Below are 23737 nucleotides of genomic sequence, written 5' to 3'. Positions count from 1 at the left end.
TCTGTTGTGCTTTAACAATTGGTAAGAACATAAGAGAAGCCATGTTGGATCAGGCCAACGGCCCATCCAGTCCAACACTCTGCCTCACACACACACACACACACACACTGTGGCTAATAGCCACTGATGGACCTCGGTTCTATATTTTTATCCAATCCCCTCTTGAAGCTGGCTATGCTTGTAGCCACCACCACCTCCTGTGGCAGTGAATTCCACATGTTAATCACCCTTTGGATGAAGAAGTACTTCCTTTTATCGGTTTTAACCTGACTGCTCAGCAATTTCATTGAATGCCCACGAGTTCTTGTATTGTGAGAAAGGGAGAAAAGTACTTCTTTCTCTACTTTCTCCATCTCATGCATTATCTTGTAAACCTCTATCATGTCACCCTGCAGGCGACGTTTCTCCAAGCTAAAGAGCCCCAAGCGTTTCAACCTTTCTTCATAGGGAAAGTGTTCCAACCCTTTAATCATTCTAGTTGCCCTTTTCTGCACTTTCTCCAATGCTATAATATCCTTTTTGAGGTGCGGTGACCAGAACTGCGCACAGTACTCCAAATGAGACCGCACCATCTATTTATACAGGGGCATTATGATACTGGTTGATTTGTTATCAATTCCCTTCCTAATAATTCCCAGCATGGCGTTGGCCTTCTTTATTGTAACCGCACACTGTCTTGACATTTTCAGTGAATTATCTACCACGACCCCAAGATCTCTCTCTTGGTCAGTCTCTGCCAGTTCACACCCCATCAACTTGTATTCGTAGCTGCGATTCTTGGCCCCAATGTGCATTACTTGGCACTTGGCCACATTGAACCTCATCTGCCACTTTGACGCCCACTCACCCAGCCTCAACAGATCCCTTTGGAGTGCCTCACAATCCTCTCTGGTTCTCACCACCCTGAACAATTTAGTGTCATCTGCAAACTTGGCCATTTCACTGCTCACTCCCAACTCCAAATCATTAATGAGCAAGTTAAAGAGTATGGGACCCAGTACCGATCCCTGCGCACCCCACTGCTTACTGTCCTCCACTGTGAAGACTGCCCATTTATACTCACTCTCTGCTTCCTATTAATCAGCCAGTTTTTGATCCACAAGAGGACCTGTCCTTTTACTCCATGACTCTCGAGCTTTCTAAGGAGCCTTTGATGCGGAACTTTATCAAAAGCTTTCTGGAAGTCAAGGTAAACAACATCTATTGGGTCTCCTTTGTCCACATGTTTGTTCACCCCCTCAAGGAAATGTAACAGAAATGTAACCCCCTCAAAGAAATGGTGGGCGGGCATGCATGCGCCTGAAGCGCTGTCTTCTCAATGCCGGAGAGAAGCTTATATGTTGAATTTCGGCCTGCGAGGCCGGGTCATTCCGGGGACAGGTGGGAAGGGAAAACCAGCAGGCAAGGACTGCTGGCTCCCAAAGAAAGGTGACTGCAAGCCGAGCGTGCCGACGGCACCTGCTCTCCTCGCAAACCAGGGCGGGGGTAGGAAGGAAGGAGCAAGCAAGCAAGCAGCTGCCGCGCGGAAGGCCGTCCGGCACGGGCCGCTGCAACCCTCGGCGGGAGCTCTAGGGGTCGCTGCGGTCCTTCCTTGCGGCCAGACGCTGCCTGCCCAGCAGCACCCGAAGTAGGCTGAGGCGCGGGCTGGGAGCACGAGCAGCAAAGGCAGCCTGATGCTGTGCCGTGCGGAGCCTCCTGCAAAGGTTGCGCGCCTGTGCGGCCGGACGCCGGGACCGAGGAGCCGGGCGGCCTTGCCAGGGGGACGGGGAGAGGCGATGCCAGGCGGCGCCTGGCGCCAGAGCCAGCGGGACCCGGGCACGTGGCGGCGCTGCTGACGGACACACCGACCGACGCCAGCCTGGGGCACAGCGGGATGGGCAGCGGAGGGGCCCCTCGCCAGGACTCGCCGGCGGAGCTGCTGTGAAGGCGACCCAACAGGTAAGTGGCAGGGCCGGGGAGGCGCCCCCCAGCCGTGAAAGTTCCTCTGTAGAACCCGCGGGGAGGGGGGGGTCAGCCGCGCAAGTTTGGTGGGCCGCCGGGAGCGCTCGGGTGCGCCAAGGCGCCCGTGCCGGTGTCTCCTGCCAAAGCTCCGAAGGCTCTCGGGCTGGCGACCGGGCGGGGTGGCAGTTGCGGCGTGTCGGATCGTGGCCGCCAGGAGAACGACTCCGGGGAGCCGAACTTAGGCACTGGGGTTTTGGCTGGAAGGGGAAGGGGGGAGTCTTCCTTCGCCTGCTTTCCACGGGTAAAGGAGAGCCGGGCTTTGGGGCACGTGCGGAGGCTGCTGACCCTGGCGACACTTGAAGGCGCGATGGTCAGTGGCCGCTCCGCTCGGGCGTGCAACAGAGACGCGAAGGCTGTGCCTTCGCAGAGCAGCGGTCAGATCTGCTTGTAGGCGAGCGGCTGCTGCGCTCCCTTCGCCCAACGCTTAGATAACGGAAACGTCCCACTGAAGACAAACAGAAGAGAAAGTCTCTTTGCAAACGAACATTAGATCACAGCAGCCGCTAGCAAGCAAAAAGCCTGCGCCTGAAGGGATTAGTTATTGGAGACAGCCCCCTTCCCCCTCGTAACAAATCTGTATGCGGAAAAAGAATAGGAAGGGGAAATGAGGAGGGAGCAGAGGATAGAGAGAGAGCGAAGCTATCCTCTGCCCTGCAAGAACTGCAGGAAGAGCTGGAAATGACCTTTCTCCCGCAGCCTGAAAGAGTCCGCAGTTGGGTTTCTTTGCTCTCTGCAGAAAGGGGACCCAGGACCTGAGAAAGGCGAATTCCCACCCACCCTGAAATCCCAGACTGCGATTGGTAATAGCTTCCTTATAGTAGTCTTCCATGATTCTGTGTGGATTGGTTGGTATCTCTTGTCAGCCTTAGTTCTGTCTGGAAGGGAACTAGAGATGATTCTGTCGGAGTGGAAGTACAGGTAGAAACTGTAGGGCAGCAAATGCATGTCTTCTTGGGTGCAAGAAATATATTTCTCTAACTCCATTGTAGACTGTTTTCTGTCTGTTTGACTGTTTTCTGACTGTTTGTGTTCTGTGCTTCAGGGGTGATGGTTGAACCCCGTTACATTAGAGGCAGTTCAGCTACCCCTGAGATGTCAGTTTCAGGAGGAAAGGCAGGCAGCTGTCTGGAAAATTGTGACTGTAGCAGAGCTCCACTGAGTGTTCCCCTAGTCTGGGCCTGCCTGTCTGCATTGATATCTGTTTCTCTCAGGCTAGAGGTAAAGCCTGCAAATGATATGTTCTCATCTTGGTTAAGAAGCCCCGTCCCAGTTCTCTTGGGTTCTGTTGACTAAGCATCAGGCAGAAAGCCTATCCATTTTATAAATTACACATAATGCTACTTGTAACCAATGTTGTATTTTTTTACCTGCAATACTTTTTTTTAAAAGTCACAGGAATAATTTTGTCAGCCACTCCCACAATTACGTGTGTTAGTGGTCTGGAAGCACCTAATCCTACAGTACTGGTGACATAAAGAAGCAGTAGTTGTGATTAATGCTTGCATGAGAGACTGCTGTGCAAGCCACTCTACAATTCCTAAAGGGGGAACAGCTTAGAAGTAAGATGATAATTCTAAAAAGAAGTGCAGGCCCACATGTGTGCTTTCCCAAATGTGCATCCCAATGCAGATGGTCTGTCCACAGTCTGTTGCTTTCAGTGGAATGTGCTGATGTGCATTCAGCTGCACACTTTATCGAGAGCAGTGTGGTGTGGATAGGCCATCTGCACTGGAGGAGCCCATCCCCGTTCCACTGGGATTGATTCCATGAGAAGATAGGAATGAAACTGGGAGGTTGCTGATCTAAGAGAGTGCATCATCCTCTCTCTGGGTCAGTTCTTTCCTCAGCATTACTTTAAGCTATTACGATGCATTCTGGGGGGGACCCTCTTGGCCAGTGGCTCTATGGAGCTGGGCCAAGACAATCCCCCCACTGCCCTTCAGAAGTCAGCAGCTGTGTGAGAATCTCTGAGCTAGCAAAGTGACTGTACCACAGGACCTAGGTTTTTCTGGACCTGATAAGCTTGCTGTTTTGGTGCAGTGAGGACAGAATCCTGTCGAGGCAGTGATTGTCTGTTGTTTATGGAGTCACAGGCCTAGTTGCAAAAACCTCTTTGCCTTGTTTCAGGAGCTGTGTTGTGTGCATGAATCAATGTATAGAATGTATTTTGACTTGTCACCTTGGAATTTCTGATTGTAAAAGGTGCTGATAAAATAATATTGACTTCCTCCTGGATACATGGATGGACTTATGGGGTAGGAGCATTACTGCTGCTTTCTTTGTAGGAAATTGGATGTTTGTACGTTCAAGCAGGCTTCATCTCAGCCAGGACCATGGTGGTTGCAACCATATTTCTCAAAAGCTGTTTTATGTCAGATGGTCCAATACAGAGCCATTGGAAAACCATCTTCTTGAATCTTTGGGATTCATAGTGCTATGTCCAGTGTAGCCACTAATCTGCTTTCCAAATCTGAGCAAATCCCTTCTCCTTTCTCCATCATGGTCTAAAATATACAATCTGTCAACAGAGCTGGGGGGAAAAATCAGGATGTTTAATTGCCAATAGGTGCCTGTCACTCAATGATAAATATATCTTTTTTTTCAGTTGCCGAACAGTGAGACATCATGAAACCAGTAGAGTGCAACATTATAAGTAGATTTTGAAATAAATTCTCCAGTGTTTGGCACAATATGGCCTAGCTGCTTACTGTGTTGTAAAAAACCTTAAATGTGCTTACATATCTTGCAGTCACCAAACAACTGAGAGAGAGTGATGATGGTGGTTTCTCAGAAATCCCATGTGCTGAGGATTTTTGCATCATCACCTCAGCCACAATCCCAGAAACCAAATGAGTTTTGCTAGATCCCCCTCCCCCTGCAATGGACAGTGCAAATGTTGAGCTTTATTTATTTATTTATTTATTGTATGTATGTATGTATGTAGTAAAAATATTGTGGGTAGCACTGGTGTCCCACTTTCACTTTAAAAAGAATATGTTTCTTAAGGAGTAAGGTTTCTAAGACTGGAGAAAGCAGTGAGGTTTCTGTGAGCCAAGGTGTATTGGAAATTTTCTGTTGAAACAGGAAATGCTGTGGATGCTGTCATTCTGAGATGAGATAAGAAATAGAGAATTTTTAGGTAAGTGTTGTGTGCAGTGCCTGCTGTCTTCATTCTCCAAGATATACTAACAACAGCCCTGTAAAGTAGATTTGACTGAGAATGCATGACAGGTCCTCCAGGAAGCTTCATGGCCAGTGTGAGGATTTGAATCCAGGGCTTTCAGTCTCTAACCACTACGTCATATGGGGTGCTTGATGGTGAATTGAAACAGAGAGGAAGAACTAGTGGAATATGGTCAGATTTGATCAGGGTAGGGGGAGTATGAACAAGAGAGAAATGAGGACAATTAGTGAGAAACTGAGGAAAGGGAAAGGAGAGCTAAGAGGAAATGAGGCCTGGGAAAAACTGAACGTGTGGCAATCTAAGCTACAAGGAGATGTGAAGATAAGACAGGTGTGGTCAATGTTCTGTAAACTGTATATTTCTAAGCCATATTTAAGCAGTTGTGACAATGTCAAATCAGTGAGTGGCTTATGGGACTGCTGTCTTGATAGCAGGCAATTTAAGTAACCAAAGGACAAGCATGTCTTTATTTATGGCATTTAAAGTATATCAGTTCTGTGCCCCAAAATCTTAGTTCTCAGGTATGAACCTGTTTGTGATTATATGTTTTTCTTGATGAGAGTTTGCTTATTCCATCAAAACTCCAGGATTTTTTTACAAAAGTTTTTCCTGTTGAGTCAAATTAGATGGAAGAATTTCTTTCTTTTTGCATTTGTGGGAGAGAAAAATCCACTCTTCAATTGATGTGTGACCTGGAAGAGGTAATGTGTCATCCAGAGTTGTGTAGCAGTCTAAGCCTGTGAGAGGGAATCTTTCTGCTACAGTGAACACAGCAGGTAACTTTGTAACCCATTTTCACCAGGTGCACTCCTGTTGTGATGCAACAGGTTCTTTTCCTGCAGGGAACCCAGTGCTTGTTAATTGCCCCTGAGATGAGCAGTCTCTTAAATGCTTTGCCGCCATTTGCTGGTCTAGCTGCTGCTGACTTTTGGTTTCTCACTCTGTCTTTCCTCTCCCCCTCTCTTTGAGCTGCACTGTTAAGTCTGGGAGTTTCCTGGCACAAGATGAGATGAAGAGGAGACCCAGCAGCAGCTAGGCAGGCTTCCGTTAGAGTAATTCCCAGTTGTTAGGCTAAATTAAGGACTTTCTGGCTTTTCCCAGGCAAAGGAAGTTGTGATATGCAGAAAAAAGAAAATTGGAGAAGGAATAAGTCCAATGCACAGGGGGATGGGAAAAGATATGGATGAGGTTTCTTTTTGCACAGGGGTATCCACTACTACCCGATTATGGGATGTGCATTGCTGAGTACCTTAGTACACATGGAGTTTTTCTTGTTCTTTTTGGCTCAGCTGTAACCACCAGCATTACGGGGCTCCACAACATTCTGTGGCTTACAGACTGTGCTTTCATGATACAACACTTACACTTCTCTGTGAAGAAGTTCCATTGAAGTCATAGGGACCTGTGTGAGATTTCTCCCTTAGGCATTCAGTGTGGCAAGGGGTCTGGTTGGTCATCTGGAAGAATGCAGCGTGAATCCTGATGGGATGGTGTCTTTATCTAGTGACTCTTTCTAGCTAGCTGTGGGCCCAGAAGACAAGTCGTCCTTAAACAGCAGCTGGGGATTCTCTACTTGGGAGATTTTTGTGAGCTGGCATATGCTTTTTTGGCACAGGGATCATGAGAAGAGCATGATCCATTCTTGCCCCTTCCCTGCTCCTGTCTTCCCATTAGGGGTCCCATTCCCCTGGTGGGGATGGGGGATCCTCTGCCTGCAGCTTCTGTTGCCTGCCATTGGGAGAAGGGGAGGAGGGTTATTTATTTAATTGGATTTTTCACCTGCCCTCCCCTGGCAAGCCCTGCTCAGAGCAGTGTACAGTGTAGTCATAAAGTATCAATTAAGAATGCATTACAACCAGTAACAAACAGAATGCAGATGGGGATTGGCGCAAGTTGCATATGGCTCTGTGTTACTTATGGGAAAACAAAACAAAAATGGAAGTGACACAGAGAAGCTGTAGAAATCACTGGAAACTCTATGGTTTTGTCTTCCATGGCTAAAGTGACCCTAAGCCAATTACTCACAGTTCCTCCAAATGTGTCTTCAGGATTTATTTATTCCTGTCTGCAAAGCACCCTGCCTTAAGTGATGGGAAGGGTTAAAACAGAAAACTTTCATTTGGTTTGGGGTTTATTATTATAAATCACCTAGAGAGTGAGTGGAAAGGTGGGATTCAAATGTTTTAAATAAATGGACCTTCTGTTTATGATTCCATGATCAGCTGTGGCTTTTTAGCCAATTTATATTAGTGGTGCTTCATCAGTTCTTCCCTCTGTCCTAATTCTTTTTTAAAGTGATTTTGTTGCCACAAGGTCAATTCATACATTATTCTATTCCCCAGCTTCATAGTTGCTTAATTCAATTTTTCTGAGGCCAAAGAAATGAAAGAATACTGTAGATAAAAATAATTAATTTGATTTTTAAAAACAAAGCAATCTCTTGAAAATAAGAATCTCTGCAACGAAAATGATTTTGCATTTTTTCTTCCCTCGCACAATCCAAAATGATAGTACCTCCCCCCTTGTTTCACGTCAAGTGCTCAGGGAGGCAGTAGTTGGCTGGCTGAAATCTGTAGGGCAACTGCAAGTGGAAAAGGGAAGGGGGGAAGCTAGTCAGCTGGCTTCATTGTTCACAAGATGCATGGATAAAAATTGAGTGGAGTGGTTCTACCACAGGGGAAGTATGTGCTCACACACCCTGCATGGTGGTTACTCAACATCTGGAACAGATACTTCGTGTGTGCCATTTCATGTCAGCTTTGCCTCTACTGGTGACCTGCAAATGATGAGTTTTTCAATAACCTAGGAACCAATTGTGTCTATATAAACAACATTTAGGGTATGTCTGCTCAGGAGGTTTCTATATGGAATATGATGTAAAGAGTGAAGGAATTTGCTGCTAGAGAGTTAGTGTGGTGTAGTGCTTAGAGCTGTGGACTAAGAACTGGGAGGCCCATATCTGAATCCTCAGTCTACTGTGGAAGCTTGCTAGGTGACCTTGGGCCAGTCACATGCACTTAGCCCAGCTTACCTCAGAGGGTTGTTGAGAGGATAAAATGGAGGAGAGGAGACTGATTTACGCTTCTTTGGGTCCCCATTGGGGAGAAAAGTGGGGTTTCGTTTAATAAATGCATTATCCAAAGTCAAGCATAGAATGTAGGTGGCTCAGTTTTATGCTTTGGAGTAGGTTTTTAAACCAATGTCAATGTTGTATAGCAGGGGTGGCCAACGGTAGGTCTCCAGATGTTTTTTGCCTACAACTCCCATCAGCCCCAGCCAACATGGCCAGTGGCTGGGGCTGATGGGAGTTGTAGGCAAAAAACATCTTGAGAGCTACTGTTGGCCATCCCTGATTTACACTTTACACCCAGCAAACTGTGTACTCATTTTACCGAACTTGGAAGGATGAAAGGCTAAGTTAACCGTGAACCAGCTACCTGAACCCAGCTTCCACTGGGCTTGAACTCAGGTTGTGAGCAGAGCTTGGACTGCAGTACTGCAGCTTGCCACTCTGTGCCATGGAGTTCTTAATTAGTCATTAAATAAATGAATAAATAAAACAGAACTAAGAAAATATAATTACATTCAGATATACAACCAGCTTGGGAAGTGTAGAGAAATGGGGGCTGAAGTGCATTGGAGACTTCTGAATTCAAAAGAGGGGTGATTCTGCCCACACCTTGGTCCAGGGACAGGCGTCCGTTTCCTTGTGGAGCAAGCTGGTGATTTTGCACCAGTTGCTCTGTGCCTCCATTTTGTGCAGGGCAAACCCGCGATTTGCGCCGCTGCAGTGTAAACCTGTTTTTTCAGGTTTATACTGCAGCGGTGCAAATTGCGGGTTTGTCCTGCGTAAAATGATGGTGCAGAGCAATTGGTGTAAAATCGCCAGCTTACTCCACTCGGAAACGGAAGCCTGCCCCAGACCAAGGTGAGTGTGGAATCACCTGAGCTGTCCAGCTGCAGGGTGGGACTTCACTGCCTCTCCCCTCTTACTGCATCCCAGAAGACAGCTTTGAAATTCCTGTGGTAAAGAGGTTTACCCACAGGAACAGCACAAAGAAGAAGATGTTATTGGATTTATATCCCGCCCTATACCCTGAATCTGAATTTCAGAGCAGCTTACAATCTCCTTTACCTGCCCCCCCAGACACCCTTTGAGGTGGGTGAGGCTGAGAGAGCTCTCACAGAAGCTTCCCTTTCAAGGACATCTCTGCAAGAGCTATGGCTGACCCAAGGCCATTCCAGCAGCTGCAAGTGGAGGAGTGGGGAATCAAACCCGGTTCTCCCAGATAAGAGTCCACACACTTAACCACTACGCCAAACTGGCTCTCTAAAGGGAGGATAGCAGAGGTATGCAATGGGAAGAGGAAACTGGTGCCCCCCTCTATTTTTGGAAATCCTCCATGGGATCCAAGTCAACATCTGTTTTCACAAGTGATTATATAGAGGTAGGCCCACTCTTTGTGGGAGATACAGGAGCAGATTATGATTTGTATGATCCACAAGAGAGATTTTTTTTAAAAAAGATGTTACGCATTACTCAGTATAAATCTGATAGCAATGTTGTGCCATGTGGAGTAGTGTTAAATCTTTTCTGCAGTTACGTGCTTCTAATGTGTTTATGTAAAAGTTCTTCCAGTTGTGCATCTCAGATCCATTTCTGCAAAGTATTCCTTCTTGCCATTCTGGAATAGCCAGGAATCCTTAATCTGCAGGAAGTGCATGTGTGTGTGTGTTGTGTATCCCATGGGTCTGAAGAAGATGAACTAGTTTGCACTGTGTCAAAACTTAATGGAGGAAAATGTTGGGCATCTCATCACCCCGAAGGCTAAGAATGCAAAGCAGATAGATCCAGGTAGCTGTGTTGGTTTAAAGCAAAAGAACAAAGTTGGAGTTCAGTGGCACCTTTAAGACCCACAAAAGTTTTATTCAAAGTGTGAGCTTTCACATGTCTAGCACACTTTGTCAAATGATAGTATGGAATGGAAAGTGCCATTACATGGACCCCCTCCTTAGGAATAAATGGGTAAAATTAACCCTCTTAAGAATGCAAGTTGTCTGGATGACTAATACTACTGTGACTGAACAAAAGTGGAGAAATACTGGATTAGTTCAGACTGTTCAGGCGATTCAGTTTGCTGGCTAAAATATCCTTGAAATCTAGAGTTGATAAATGGGAGCAAATTGATAATGCCATCTTTTGAAAATTGTCCTCCATTTACTCAAAGATGCTCCTACTCTTAAGGAAGGTGTGAGGTGGTTGACATGGGTGGCCAACTTGGAGTATCGTTAATTTGAATTGGTCTGGAAGTCAAAAAGATAGACAAAGGTTTCTGTTACACATCCCTGTGAAATGAATCAGTGCTCTGCAGAACAAAAGGGTGCTGTTGTGTGGCTGCTCTTCATTTCAATGGGGTTTGTACAGAAGAATGTCTCACTGACTTGTGTGCCATGTAAAACTGTTTGAGAAGACTTTTGTCTGCATTTTCACATCTGGCAACTTTGAGGCCACTTTTATCAGAAGCATTGGGTACTGTAGCTTTATTGACAGACAGGATCCTGGGTTGGATGGGCCATTTGTGTGACTCAGCACCACAGATGTGCTTAGGTGTGCAGATGCCTGTTTAATTACAATTGTGCTGCCTGTGCTTTGCAGACCACGTGCAAATAGCATGCAGGCTTCCTAAAACTCTGGGTATAATTCAGTGTGATGGAAAGGCTCTCATTAACACCACTGGACATTATTCAGCCTGTCAGGCTCTCTGCAGCTTGGTGGTAAGTGTTGGTGCTGGTAGGTGGGGGGGGGGGAATGTTGAAATAAAAAGTAATTTTATTCTGACCATATAATCTTTGAAAAATGAAACCAGCACTTTAATGCTGAGCTCATAATTTCCCTTGCTCTCTACGAATAACCTCTACTAACTCACAGTAACAATTTCTCACTCAGGGTTCTCCACTACGATTTTTAAAATGAATGCATTAAAAAATTAAACAAGTAGCTTTGATTTGTTGCACAATGGGGGCTGAGTGGACGAGGCTTGGAAAATAGAGAGTGTTAGAAAAACTGCTCTATTGCTTGGTAGTCATTAGCTTTGCTGGAACGGGGGGGGGGGGATTAAATGGTGCTTCTCTTTAATTCTAATGATATAATCTCACCAGCACTGGACAGGCCCTGCTAGCTCCACTCGTGAAGTGTCAGATTGCTGCTGGGGCTGAAAATCATGAAGAAAGTTGCAGAGCTGAGAAGAAATGTTAGCCCCTGAAAAAGACTGTGTGTCTGCTTAGTATTCCTACCAGAGCCCCTTTTGGCAACTGAGCTGACAGAAGCCCGTGGTATCTTAACTGGCATTGTCAGGAAACACATTGTCTCGTTTGCAGTCAGGGCTCCATGCCTGGCATGCTTCATTTGCTGATTACAATATAGCATTTCAGCAGCGGTCACACAGGTGGGGGGGACTGTCCTGTCAGCTCCCCCTCCTGCCTGTTTTGCTGCCTTTGGGCAAAGCATGTTTTTGTGACAGCAGTGTTCCCCAGAAAGAGTCCAGAAGAGCCAGCAAGAGGAAGAACATGGGAAAGGAACGCACCGCTAGCTTGTAAAGAAATTTAAAAGGCATCATGTAGTGCGGGAGTCAAAGGTGTAATGTCTGTCAGCTCTGGAGACCAAATACCATGCTGACTGGTTATATCATAGGCTAGTGAGGAAAAAGGATGTTTTTACAGGGTAGCTCAAGAAGGGGGACTCAGGCAACAGGTCTGCACACAGTTGCACATTCTGCATAATGGGATGAATCAGTTTGAATCGTTGTTCACCTAGCTGGGAAAGTGTCGCCAGTACAGAAAACATATATGCAGTATATATGATGGGGATGTGTATATCCCAGAAGAGAATACTGTATACACACTAGAACAATTGCTCACTTCCTTAGCATTCAGGAAGTATGAGTGGATTTGTATCAGCTGTGGACTTGATCAATATTTGGACAGGTCATTGCTGGGATCCCCCGCCCCGCCCCCTTTAAGAGAATGTGAAGCTTACAGAAAAAAATGCAGGTATAATATGCTTTGCTGCTGCTCTATCTCACCTTGGTCAGATGGAAGCCATATTGACATTCAAGAGAGATTATGAAGGATTTATCTCATACATAGATCTGGGACAGCAGCCACTGGATCTGTCTTGGGAAATGTATGCATTTTCTCTCAAACTACTACTACTAAAAAAAAGGTACTGTTATGGCAGAATATGGCCCTATATTTCTCTGAACTCCAGGCACCAAATCAATGGGGAGGAACAGGTGAAGGTGGCAGGTGTGTATTGTGCCCACTGTCACACAGTGTGCCAGTGCTGCTGCCACTGGGGGCCCAAAACAGAGTGCAGAAGCCTCTTTTCTCTGACTGGTCTTGACTTCTTCTGTTGCTGAGAGTAACAGGGGTATGAGGAATAGGGACCTTGGGTTCCTCTGATGGTTGTGGTAGTGAGGAAACTTGCAACAGCTTACTATGTTGAACTTGCCAGGCATACCACCCAAGCTTGATATCATGTAATTACACAGTGATATAGCACAATTCAGGTTACTGCTGTGTCACAAGCACAAATCAAGAGCAAAAAGCAGAGCAGAAAACCAATACAGGTGAACAGTTGCACATAGAGGAATCAAGCTTCTAGAAGACATTCTAGAAAAACATTTGATGGGAAACATGGGACAAGAATGATCTGTAAATCCATGGCAGAGAACTCTAGGAAGAATTTTACAGGTGAGTAATAGTAAGAATGGAATACAACTGTTCTAGCAGTGATTCCATGGTGGAGCCTTGAACAGATGCCCCCCCCCCCCCCCCCAAGCCCATCCTGATGGATTGACGTAGGGACTGCAGGGCTAAAAAAAGTCAGTAGAATCTTGCTGCTCATGGTCTTGAGGGCTTGAAACTCATCTGCTGCTACTGCTTGCACCGCCAGCTGGATCTGCTTTCTGCCACCTCATTTGAGAGCCCTGCAGTACCCTGGCCTACTAGTGTGTGCTGCTCTGGCACCATGATTGGGGTGGACAAGACAGCAGGGGAAGCTGAATAATTGGGGGTGGGGAACCATTAGTGTTGCCTCTTATGCTGCCCTACTTGTGTCTGGAGCAGCTGCTTGGTGCTGGCCACAGTCTTCTGCCAAGTGAGCCTTGCTGCTGGCCTGGGAGAACAGCCAACAGAGCATAGTGGAAATGCACATTTATTATCTGTCTTCTGTATTACAAATGCAGTAGGTGACACACAACCATCTTCAACCTGTTATTTTTCAGACACACAGGTTAGCACTATATAGGGAGACTTTACGTTTTTTGGGCCTGCCCATGCTCTGATGGGCACCTCAAGCAGGTGTTCTGAACATGAAAGGCAAAAGTGACACCTGACCATCTTGGCTGTGAGTCTTGGGGAGGCAGGGCTGGGGATGAGCAAGATGGTTGTGGTCCACTTGAAACCACCCTGTGAGTTGCAGATCTGTTACAGTTGATGCCCTGCCAGCCCTTGTGCTAGAAAGAGTACTGAAAAGGCTCTCTTGTGAGGATTGCTCACTTTGTATTTTCATAAAAGGGGTTGTTATTTCATTCTTGCCACATGCATATACTAGGGAAGTTAAAACTCCTAGTTGTGTTATGTTGCATGGTGACCATTTACTAAAAATGGGGAAATGTCTTCAGAAAATAGTTTCTACTTGCTGAGAGTAACAGAGGGATGAGGAATAGGGACTTTGGGTTCAATGAGACCCATTTGACAGGTTGTCTTCAGCTTGCAGGGCAGAATGTGGCAAGCTGCTGCCTTGTAGGTCTCTTCTTGCAACCTGGCTGTCCCCTTGAGAGAAGCAGACTGACTACTCTATATGCAGATGCTCCTGCTCAAGTAATTCATTCATGTGATAAGCATTTCTCTGACTTGCTCAAGGATAGAGGCTCACATTTCAATTGCCTGGAGGGACTGGAAACATCTGGCTGTTATTGAGTGACCTTCAGCAGATGGATGAAGCATTCTGTCAGGGAAAGATTGAGGGCTCCATATGATCACATCTGCACTTGAGACTTGGGACAATGCTTTGTACTGGGGATGGTTAAGAAAGTGTGCCTCATTACAGTAGCAATGTGAAGATTAATTGTGAGAAAACCAGGGAACATTGAGGGGTAGATTTCTGGAGAGAAAATCTGTATGTCTACTTCTGTGCATGTGCAGTGCAATGCCATTTTTGCAGCTTTCTGTGTTCCATAGCAGTGAGTAATCTATGAAGCCCAGGTAAGCCCCCATTAATCTGAGAGTTTGATCCTGGTACTGCTGAATCTTTCTCCTGTAAATTAATGTGGGAATTTACTTGATTGGGCTAATCCCATGGTTGTGCTGCAGGAACACATGCTATCAACTTCGCTGTCTCCAGACACAGCTGATACATTCTTCAAAGTTTTGTTTTAAATCCATGAGGGAAAGGGTGACAATGGTGCAGCATCTTCCTGCTGTGGTACTATGTCCCAGCCTGCCTCACTGGGCAAGAAAGAGACTCATGCCTCCAGTTCCCTGAATTTGCACCAAATTTGTATCTAGGGGTGCAGCCTTGTCAGTTTTCTCTGAGTACTGTGGCATAGGCATTGTAAGGGACAGAGACTTTGGATTGCTTTCAGCACCATCAACTGGAGGATCAGCTGGAATGGGTGCAGAGGAGGGCGACAAAGATGGTGAGGGGTCTGGAGACCAAGTCCTGTGAGGAAAGGTTGAAAGAGCTGGGCATGTTTAGCCTGGAGAGGAGGAGGCTGAGAGGTGATATGATCACCATTTTCAAGTACTTGAAGGGCTGTCATATAGAGGATAGTGTGGAATTGTTTTCTGTGGCCCCAGAACGTAGGACCAGAACCCATGGGTTGAAATTAAATCAAAAGAGTTTCCAGCTCAACATTAGGAAAAACTTTCTGCCAGTTAGAGCGATTCCTCAGTGGAACAGGCTTCCTCAGGAGGTGGTGGGCTCTCCTTCCTTGGAGGTTTTTAAACAGAGGCTAGAAGGCCATCTGACAGCAATGAAGATCCTGTGAATTTAGGGGGAGGTATTTGTGAGTTTCCTGCATTGTGTAGGGGGTTGATGTCCCTGGAGATCCCTTCCAACTCTATGATTCTAAGATTGCTGGGGACAGCTCTGTGGTTTAAGTTCTGAATCAGAGGCTTGAACTAGCCTCAAACTGGGAGTCTTTTCAGAAATTTGGAAACAAAACCAAGCTATATTCTTGTTGTTGCACCAGTTTTCTTTTATTAATTTGATTTCTGTCCCGCCCTCCCTGCAGGTAGGCTCAGGCTGGGTTGTAGCATAAGAGTTATAACATAAACCACATTAGAATTTTAGAAACATCAATTAAAATCACAATGGACAATGATAAAGATTGCATTCTGGAAAAAGATCATACTCTCTTGGTTCAGTATCATATTTGACTAGATATGGCCTGATTGATGGCTTCCCAAGCTTAATGGCTCCCTGCCAACAACAGTTTGAGCAGGAGGGGCTGATAATATTGGATGTCTGCTGCCTCTAATCCCACAGGGCTGTTATCTCTGTTGGGAGCTCATTGCAACAAGTCAGGGTTAAAAATGCCTTGGCCCTAGTTGAGGCTAAATGGATGTCTTTTGGGCTGGGGATTGCTGTTGTTGATCAGCTGAATGTGGGGTCCTTCGGGGTGCATAAGGAGAGAGGTGGTCCTGCTGGTTTCTTGGTCCCTGGTCACTCAGGGCCTTAAAGGTTTAAACTAACACTTTGAAAATGGATCTGGAACTCTATCGGCAGCCAGTGCAACTTGCACAGCACTGTCTGAATGTGTGCCTGCAGAGGCATCAGAGACAGCAGACGTGCTGCTCCATTTTACACTCACTGCAGCTTCTGGATCAGGTACAAAGGGAGGCCTGCATAGGGTGAGTTACAGTAGTCTAATCTGGAAGTGATCATTGCATGGATCACTGTAGCCAAGTCATGACTGGAGAGGTACGAGTCTAGTTGGTGAACCTGCTGAAGATGATGAAGTTGACGAACCTGCTGAAGATGAAAAAAGGCTGATTTGGCAACCGCTGTGGCCTGGGTCTCCATCAATAGGAAGGCATCCAGTATTACTCCTAAACTCTGAACCTTTGGCATCAGTGTTCTAGTTGTTGCACTAGTATGTCGGGGTGGGGGTTAGCTGTGCTTATGCTTTGTGCCATCATTAAAAAAAAAAAATCCAGATCTTGGGGAGAATTGCAACAATGGCATGCAATTTTTAAATATGTGTTTAAAATGTATTGTTAAATGTTAGGGAATTCCTGCAAGGAAGGAGGTTATATGCTTAAATGGTACTTTTAAAAAAAGGTCCTAATGATTGTTTCCATGTTCTATAAGAGCTTCTTTCTGGCTGCTTGGTGCAGATGTTTCTAGTGTTTGGAAGAAGGGTGCCTCTCTCTCTGTTTTCCCAGCTGCATAATTTCTGTTAGTCTTTACTAAATCATTCTTCCTTCAGTTTGTAGGACGATGAGGGTGGGCCATAGGAGAGGCTCTAGTCACATGTAGTAGTTTCTTCAGTGATCTGCTGGTAGCAGAAGTTTTGATGGGAAGCTGATAAATCAGCAGTAACATCTCTCTTCAGTAGTGAACTGTGGATGACCTTGACAGAGCCAGGGATCTGATGGGGGTTGGTAAGTGCAACGGATGAAGTGTTCACTTCCAAAGAAAGAGTGCTAGTGGAGACTCTTGTGATCCTTTGTTCTCTTGGTCTCTCGGAAATCAGAAGTGATCTAGAAAGTGAAAAAAATGAGTACCCAAAAGTATTGGTTCTCCATGATCCCCATTCTTCTGTCTCCTGATTTCTCTTCCATAGTGATGAGTGTGGAATGCATAGTTAATGCTCCAGTCTGTTCTATGCACATACATCATTGCAAACAGTCTCCAAAATAGGCTTAGCCACCTAAACATATGTCATCCAGGCCTATTTGCCAGAGGAGAAATTGGAGGTGCAGATGGAGTAAATGATTTGCACAGGGCTTCCTAATGAGGGAGTCTTAATTCCTTCCCATTCACACAAAGGCCAAAGAAGGGGAATAATGAATTCTCTGCCTCCCAAGAGCTGAGTTTTCAATAAACACCTGTTGGGATATCTTTGCCCTGGTGTCTGCCTTTTGCAGTGCTGTGTGGTTCTGCCGCTTATTACTTGTGTATGTGTGTGTGCTGGCCGCATTCCTTCAAATTGTCATGTAGCTGCTTGTAATTTTTTTGTGCAACAGTAGCCCTTTAATTCTGTTTTTATACTGATAATCCAGTGATATGGAAAGGGGCTGCGGGAAGGAAATAGGAGGTTGGTGGGGGAATGCAGTCAAAGGAAGTCTGGTAAAAATCCAGCCGCGGTGAGACACCAGAGGCTGCCCTGTTTGTAACTCTTTGCCTGCCACAGTAATTGCAGCACACTCAGAATTCAGGGCTTGCTGGAGGAATGTGCTTCTGTCTAGATGTTGTATTAAGGTTTCTTTTATCTACCAGATGTTTCTATGATACCATGACTGTTTTTCTCACTTAAGCTGTAAGGCTTCTGTGTGTCACAAGGAGATCCCCTTAAACCGGACTCACCTTCTTTTTTATAAACTTTCACCTCTTTTCCAAGAGTCCAAGATGACTCTTCAGCTTTGCTGTGCCACATAAGGTCTCCTCCTCAGTGGTGGTGCACACAATTATCCACAGCTGCTCTTCCAGGATCATTTTACCTTTTCATGTAAGGGAATCAGTGATTCAAGGACTTTGCAGTCACGTTGGATTGGGTTTTGAACATAAGAACATAAGAGAAGCCATGTTGGATCAGGCCAATGGCCCATCCAGTCAAAAAAAAATATCTCAAGTGCCATCAGGAGATTCACAAGTGGGTCTAGAAGCCCTTCCATTTTGCCCCCTCCCCCAAGCACCAAGAATACAGAGCATCACTGCCCCAGACAGTTCCAGTAATATACTGTGGCTAATAGCCACTAATGGACAGCTCCATATTTTTATCCAATCCCCTCTTGAAGCTGGCTATGCTTGTAGCCGCCACCACCTCCTGTGGCAGTGAATTCCACATGTTAATCACCCTTTGGGTGAAGTACTTCCTGTTTTCCGTTTTAACCTGATTGCTCAGCAATTTCATTGAATGACCACGAGTTCTTGTGTTGAGAGAAAGGGAGAAAAGTACTTCTTTCTCTGTTTTCTCCATCCCATGCATAATCTTGTAAACTTCTATCATGTCACCCCGCAGTTGACGTTTCTCCAAGCTAAAGAGCCCCAAGCGTTTTAACCTTTCTAAATAGGGAAAGTGTTCCAACCCTTTAATCATTCTAGTTGCCCTTTTCTGCACTTTCTCCAATGCTATACTATCCTTTTTGAGGTGCGGTGACCAGAATTGTACACAGTATTCCAAATGAGACTGCACCATCGATTTATACAGGGGCATTATGATACTGGCTGATTTGTTTTCAGTTCCCTTCCTAATAATTCCCAGCATGGCATTGGCCTTTTTTATTGCAGATGCACACTGTCTTGACATTTTCAGTGAGTTATCTACCACGACCCCAAGATCTCTCTCTTGGTCAGTCTCTGCCAGTTCACACCCCATCAACTTGTATTTGTAGCTGGGATTCTTGGCCCCAATGTGCATTACTTTGCACTTGGCCACATTGACCCTCATCTGCCACGCTGATGCCCACTCACCCAGCCTCAACAGATCCCTTTGGAGTGCCTGACAATCATCTCTGGTTCTCACCACCCTGAACAATTTAGTGTCATCTGCAAACTTTGCCACTTCACTGCTTACTCCCAACTCCAAATTATTAATGAACAAGTTAAAGACCATGGGACCCAGTCCTGAGCCCTGAGCACCCCACTGCTTACCATCCTCCACTGCAAAGTCTGCCCATTTATACTCACTTTCTGCTTCCTATTAATTAGCCAGTTTTTGATCCCCAAGAGGAACTGTCCTTTTACTACATGACTCTTGAGCTTACTAAGGAGCCTTTGATGAGGAACTTTATCAAAAGCTTTCTGGAAGTCAGGGTAAACAACATCTATTGGAACCATTTCCTACTTTTAATTGACAGAAATTCTTGCTTTCTGTCACACTGAGGCATTTTGGTGGATGTCAGGCATTCAGTGGTAAAACAGTTTGAAAGAGAAAAAGGACTAAATGTTTATATGATGCCTCCTGTATCATTGTTCTGTGGGACCTTTCCTGTGCATTGCTGATTCTGCGAACATATATAGAGAGAAGTAGCCACACATGATGCATTATGCAGCAGGTTTGGATTCCGTGAATCAGAACTGGCTTCTAGAATAGATTCTGGAATCTATCTCAAGTATTAATTAAGAGAGTGATCTCATCAAATAAGCTCAGCTGGAGCACAGATTGTCCTCTTGTGGGGAATGGTATATAATGCATATTCTGTACATTAGCACCTTGGGCCCTAAAGAGTTGGGTATGTCTGTTTCACATAATTCATATTCATTTCCCCTTAAAACACTACAGTTGTCCCATTTGTTCTTGCAATCTGAAGAGGATGTTATCCCCCCACCCTACTGTGTTTGTAGCAGAATTCTGGGGTTGCATAATTTGAGTAGTAGGAGGTGGTAGTGCTTCACAGTTCTTACATATGTGATATTATATAATTATATGTGATGTGTGGACAAAGTGCTAGTGCTGGGGGGGGGTTGGGGGGGTTGTTCTTTTGATGTCAGATATCAGTGCAAATGATAAGTGCAACCCAGTTCACACTTGCTGCGGATTAATCTTAACAGTGGAAACATATCTGGGTAGATCATCTCAAGCCTGTAGAAAAAGCTGAATGGAGAGTTTTAGTGATTTGCCATTGTTGTTTGACTCTGAAAAGTGATAGCTTCTGCAAGGTCATGAATGGTGCATATGAGAGAGAGGGCAGGAGCACCACAAAAACCTGTTAGCCTGTTTACTGTAAAGTGAGCAAGGGTCTTCTGGTACTGTTAAGTACCAGCACAGCTGCTCCTCGGGAATGTTGGGTGGTTCCTTGAGCTTTTCAAACCACTTCCTATTAGTTTTCTTGCCTATCTGAATTAATACAGGGTTGAGCTTTGGGCAGCCATCCTGTGCTGGCAGAGAATGCTAAGGTAAAGCAGCTATTCAGTGCTGTGGCATTGGAAGATGGGGAAGGCAGGCGTCTTTCTTCCAGCTTAGCCTCGCTACTCTCTGGTGTAGTAGGTAATTAGTTACAGCTGGCAATATGAGAGCAGCACAGTCTTATCTTTAAAATATAATGAGCACTTCCTGAGAAGTGGCATTTCCCTGCTGTTTCTACCCAGGAATCTCCCTGGCACAGCTGCATCCTCCCAGCAGCTCAAACCAAGCCCTTTAGAAAGGCTCTTGTGGAATTCTTTTCAGGCCACCCTCTTCCTCCCTCCTACGGCACAGCCTGGTGAAGCTCACAATTTCAGACACAATGTTACTTGAAGGACACTTTTACAGTAAGACTGCATGCTGTAGCTTTCTTCCATTATCACTTGCATCTCAGCAAAAGTGGCAAAAGTGGCAGAATCGCCAGGTTGTGAAATCAGGCATCAAAAGCAGACCCAGAACAAAATTATTTGGAAGTGGGTTGGGTGGGTGTCTGTTAGCTGTAAGTCCATGTCACTTGCCTTAGTATTTTATACAGTTGAGCCCCTGCATCCATACATATATTACTGAAGAGAAAAGATGCAGGTCACAGAGGTCTCTTTGGAAGGGTGTAGTACATTATACAGTATTGTATACTTCTAGACAATATTAGAAAAAACAGCTTTAATTTGGCCATTTAATAACAATATGCTGTGACTTTAGACAGAAATACAGCTTTAATTTGGGCAATTAACAGCAATAGAGTAGGAATCTAGACAGGTGGCTGCATTTCACAACTCTTACATATACTCAATGTGAAACTCTGTGATGTTTCTCTGGCCATCACACTTTCTAGGCCAGGACCTCACTCTTTTGAGCCTCAACAAACTTCAATCTCAAGAGGGGAAAGGGTTTCGCTCACCCATGCTCTTTCTCCTCTCTCCCCACTGCTTTCCCCTGCAGTCAGTTAGGCACAAAGAGAGCTGGGACCAATCCTTGGCCTGAGCTCTTGACCTTTAACATGCCCTATTGGCTGTGCCCATCCCCTCACCTGCCCTGAGGATTGAGGCACTGCTTTGCAGAGGAGAGAAAGAAAGCCTTTCCTTGATTGGCTGACAAAGGGAGGAGGGAAACTGCCACTGAAAGCTTCCTCTTGATTGGCACTGCTTCGCAGAGGAGATCAAGAAAGCCTGCCCTCCACTGACTGAGGGATGAAAAGGAGGGAAGCAGTCACAGAAAGCCTTCCCTCACTTGGCTGAGGGCTCCCTCCCCTGAGGAACCAAACAACCAGAGAGACATAGACAAAAAAAATGCGTCCCTTGGCAGCAGAACAACAGTATTTTATTCTAGGTTCACAGAGAGAGAGGGGGAAAGAGAGAGAGAGAGATAATATGGAGTCCTATGTTTAAAATTGGGCCACTGGGGAAGCTGCCTTTGCTTTCCCCTCAGTGCCTGTTGCTAGAGCTATTTAGTGCGACAAAGCAGGGCAGCTGGATTTGAGACACTTGGATGGGAGACCAAGAGGAAAGCTGAATGGGCAGGGTGAGTAGACAGAGCCACCTGGGTCTTCCTGGTGAGTGTGTAAAAGGAAGAGAAGTTAGCATGGTCCCTCTGTTTGTTTGGAGGAAAACTCCACCCCACCCCCCAGCTGCTCTGTTTTTGTTTTCCTAATAGTCTGAAGAAGTCAGTTGAAATACAGCAGATGATTACATTCCGCAGCTCCAGTGAGTAGATTACCTCAGAGAGACCACAAAAGTGTGTGCTTGCAAACTGTGTTTATTTTGGCTGTTTTGTGAGTTCGTGTGTGTTCATGTTCACTTTCATTTAGTAGAAGTGGAGCCAGCTGCTGGGGGTGTGAGGAAATGAAGACTATTTTCAGGGGAACTGCACTGCTGCATTTTTATTTATTTTTTATGGGAATGGGAAAGTCTCCTGCCTCCACCCCTCAAAGTTTTCTGAGTTGGACCTGGCAACCCTACAACCAAACTTGGTTCTGTCAGTAAAAGGTGGGGGGAGGAGGCCCTTTCCAGGTGTATTTTGGCCTTTGAGGGAGAGCTCCTTGTGGCCAGTCCTGACTTGGGTTGCCAGCTCCAGGTTGGGGAATTCCTGGAGATTTTGTGGTGGAATCTGTGGAGTCCAGACTTTGGGGAGGGGAGCTAAATATAATGCCATAGAGTTCACCCTCCAAAGCAGTTATTTTCACCTGGAGGAGAAAGATCTCTTGTCTAGAGTTCAGTTGTGATACTGGGAGATCTTCTGCCTCCACTTGGAGGTTTCTTACCCTAGGCCTAACAGCACCCTCTGGATTACCTTGGGTCAGTCACAGATCTTCTTCGTGGTCTCTGTGCACGATCCCGAACCTCGTATAGACCACCCAGACGAACACCATTCGCATCGGTATCGAAGCCGCCCGATGCTGAACCGATTCGACATCATTGGGAGCTTGCTCAACAGAACTCTTTGGAGTGAACGAAGGCCATAACAATGGACCCTGTTTCATCCCTGACTCCACACTTATCGGAGCGCTCTGACTCTCCTGATGCGTCACCCAGGTCTGTGGATGGGTCGACCCCGGCGGAACAAGAAACAACCTCATCACATGGGGAACCCTCTCCACCACAGAAGATATCAGAGGAACAACCCATTTTGCGCTCTACGGCCTTACAACCAGACACGCAGGCTTATAGTGAAGATTTGCCATTTGATGGCAATGGTCTCTTCAGCTCGAATACCGATTCCGTGTTGCAGAAGATGGATAAGAGTATCCGAACCTCCAGAAATCTAGGGGTTTCCACGCCACGTTCCCAAAATAAATGACCTTGGCTAAAGCCGTGGAATAAGAGACCTTACTCGAAATCTCCCACAGATCAATCTTGGTGTCCAAAATCTATATCACCATTCACCAAGCCGCCTTATACTGCTAAACCTAAATACTCTCCCTCGTCTTCTCAATCCTCTCGCCAGAAGGGCCCTAAACAGCCCAAACAGGGACTTTGACTGCCTTTTGCTCGTCCTCCCTTCCCAACCATCCTCTTTGAGCCGTACCCGCCTTTCTCCCTTTTTTCAGGCATGGTCCAAGATAACCTCAAACCAGTGGGTCCTCTCCATAATCCGGCTGGGTTATGTGATCGAATTCCATCAGGATCCTCCCACCCCAACCTTCATCTCCACCAACCCTTCAAACACCTTAAGAGAAGAGGTTCAGTCACTCCTTCTCAAATAAGCCATTGAACAAGTTCCATTAAACCAAAGGGGACTCGGCTTTTACTCTCGCTACTTCACGGTCCTAAAACGAGACAGAGGTCTTTGGCCTATCATGGACCTTCGAGCCTTGAATTTGTTCATCACATACCACAAATTCAGAATGACCTCTATACCCAACATCCTCTCTCTTCTCAATCGGGGAGATTGGATGACCACGCTGGACTTACAGGACGCGTTT

General features: G+C 45.8%; 1 protein-coding gene across 1 annotated transcript in view; it reads left to right on the top strand.

The window, feature by feature from the left end:
• The first annotated feature begins 1871 nt into the window (after positions 1 to 1871).
• Positions 1872 to 23737, top strand: part of TAFA3 (TAFA chemokine like family member 3) — a 188541-nt gene continuing 166675 nt past the window's right edge. The window contains exon 1 of the mRNA XM_060231216.1: positions 1872 to 1938. The gene's annotated coding sequence lies outside the window, so the exon portion shown is untranslated. The remainder of the gene's footprint in view (positions 1939 to 23737) is intronic.

Source organism: Heteronotia binoei, chromosome 2 (genome assembly GCF_032191835.1).
Source record: "Heteronotia binoei isolate CCM8104 ecotype False Entrance Well chromosome 2, APGP_CSIRO_Hbin_v1, whole genome shotgun sequence".
Taxonomy (NCBI): domain Eukaryota; kingdom Metazoa; phylum Chordata; class Lepidosauria; order Squamata; family Gekkonidae; genus Heteronotia; species Heteronotia binoei.
The sequence above is the reverse complement of the archived record's forward strand: the minus strand, read 5'-3'. Positions and strand labels throughout refer to the sequence as shown.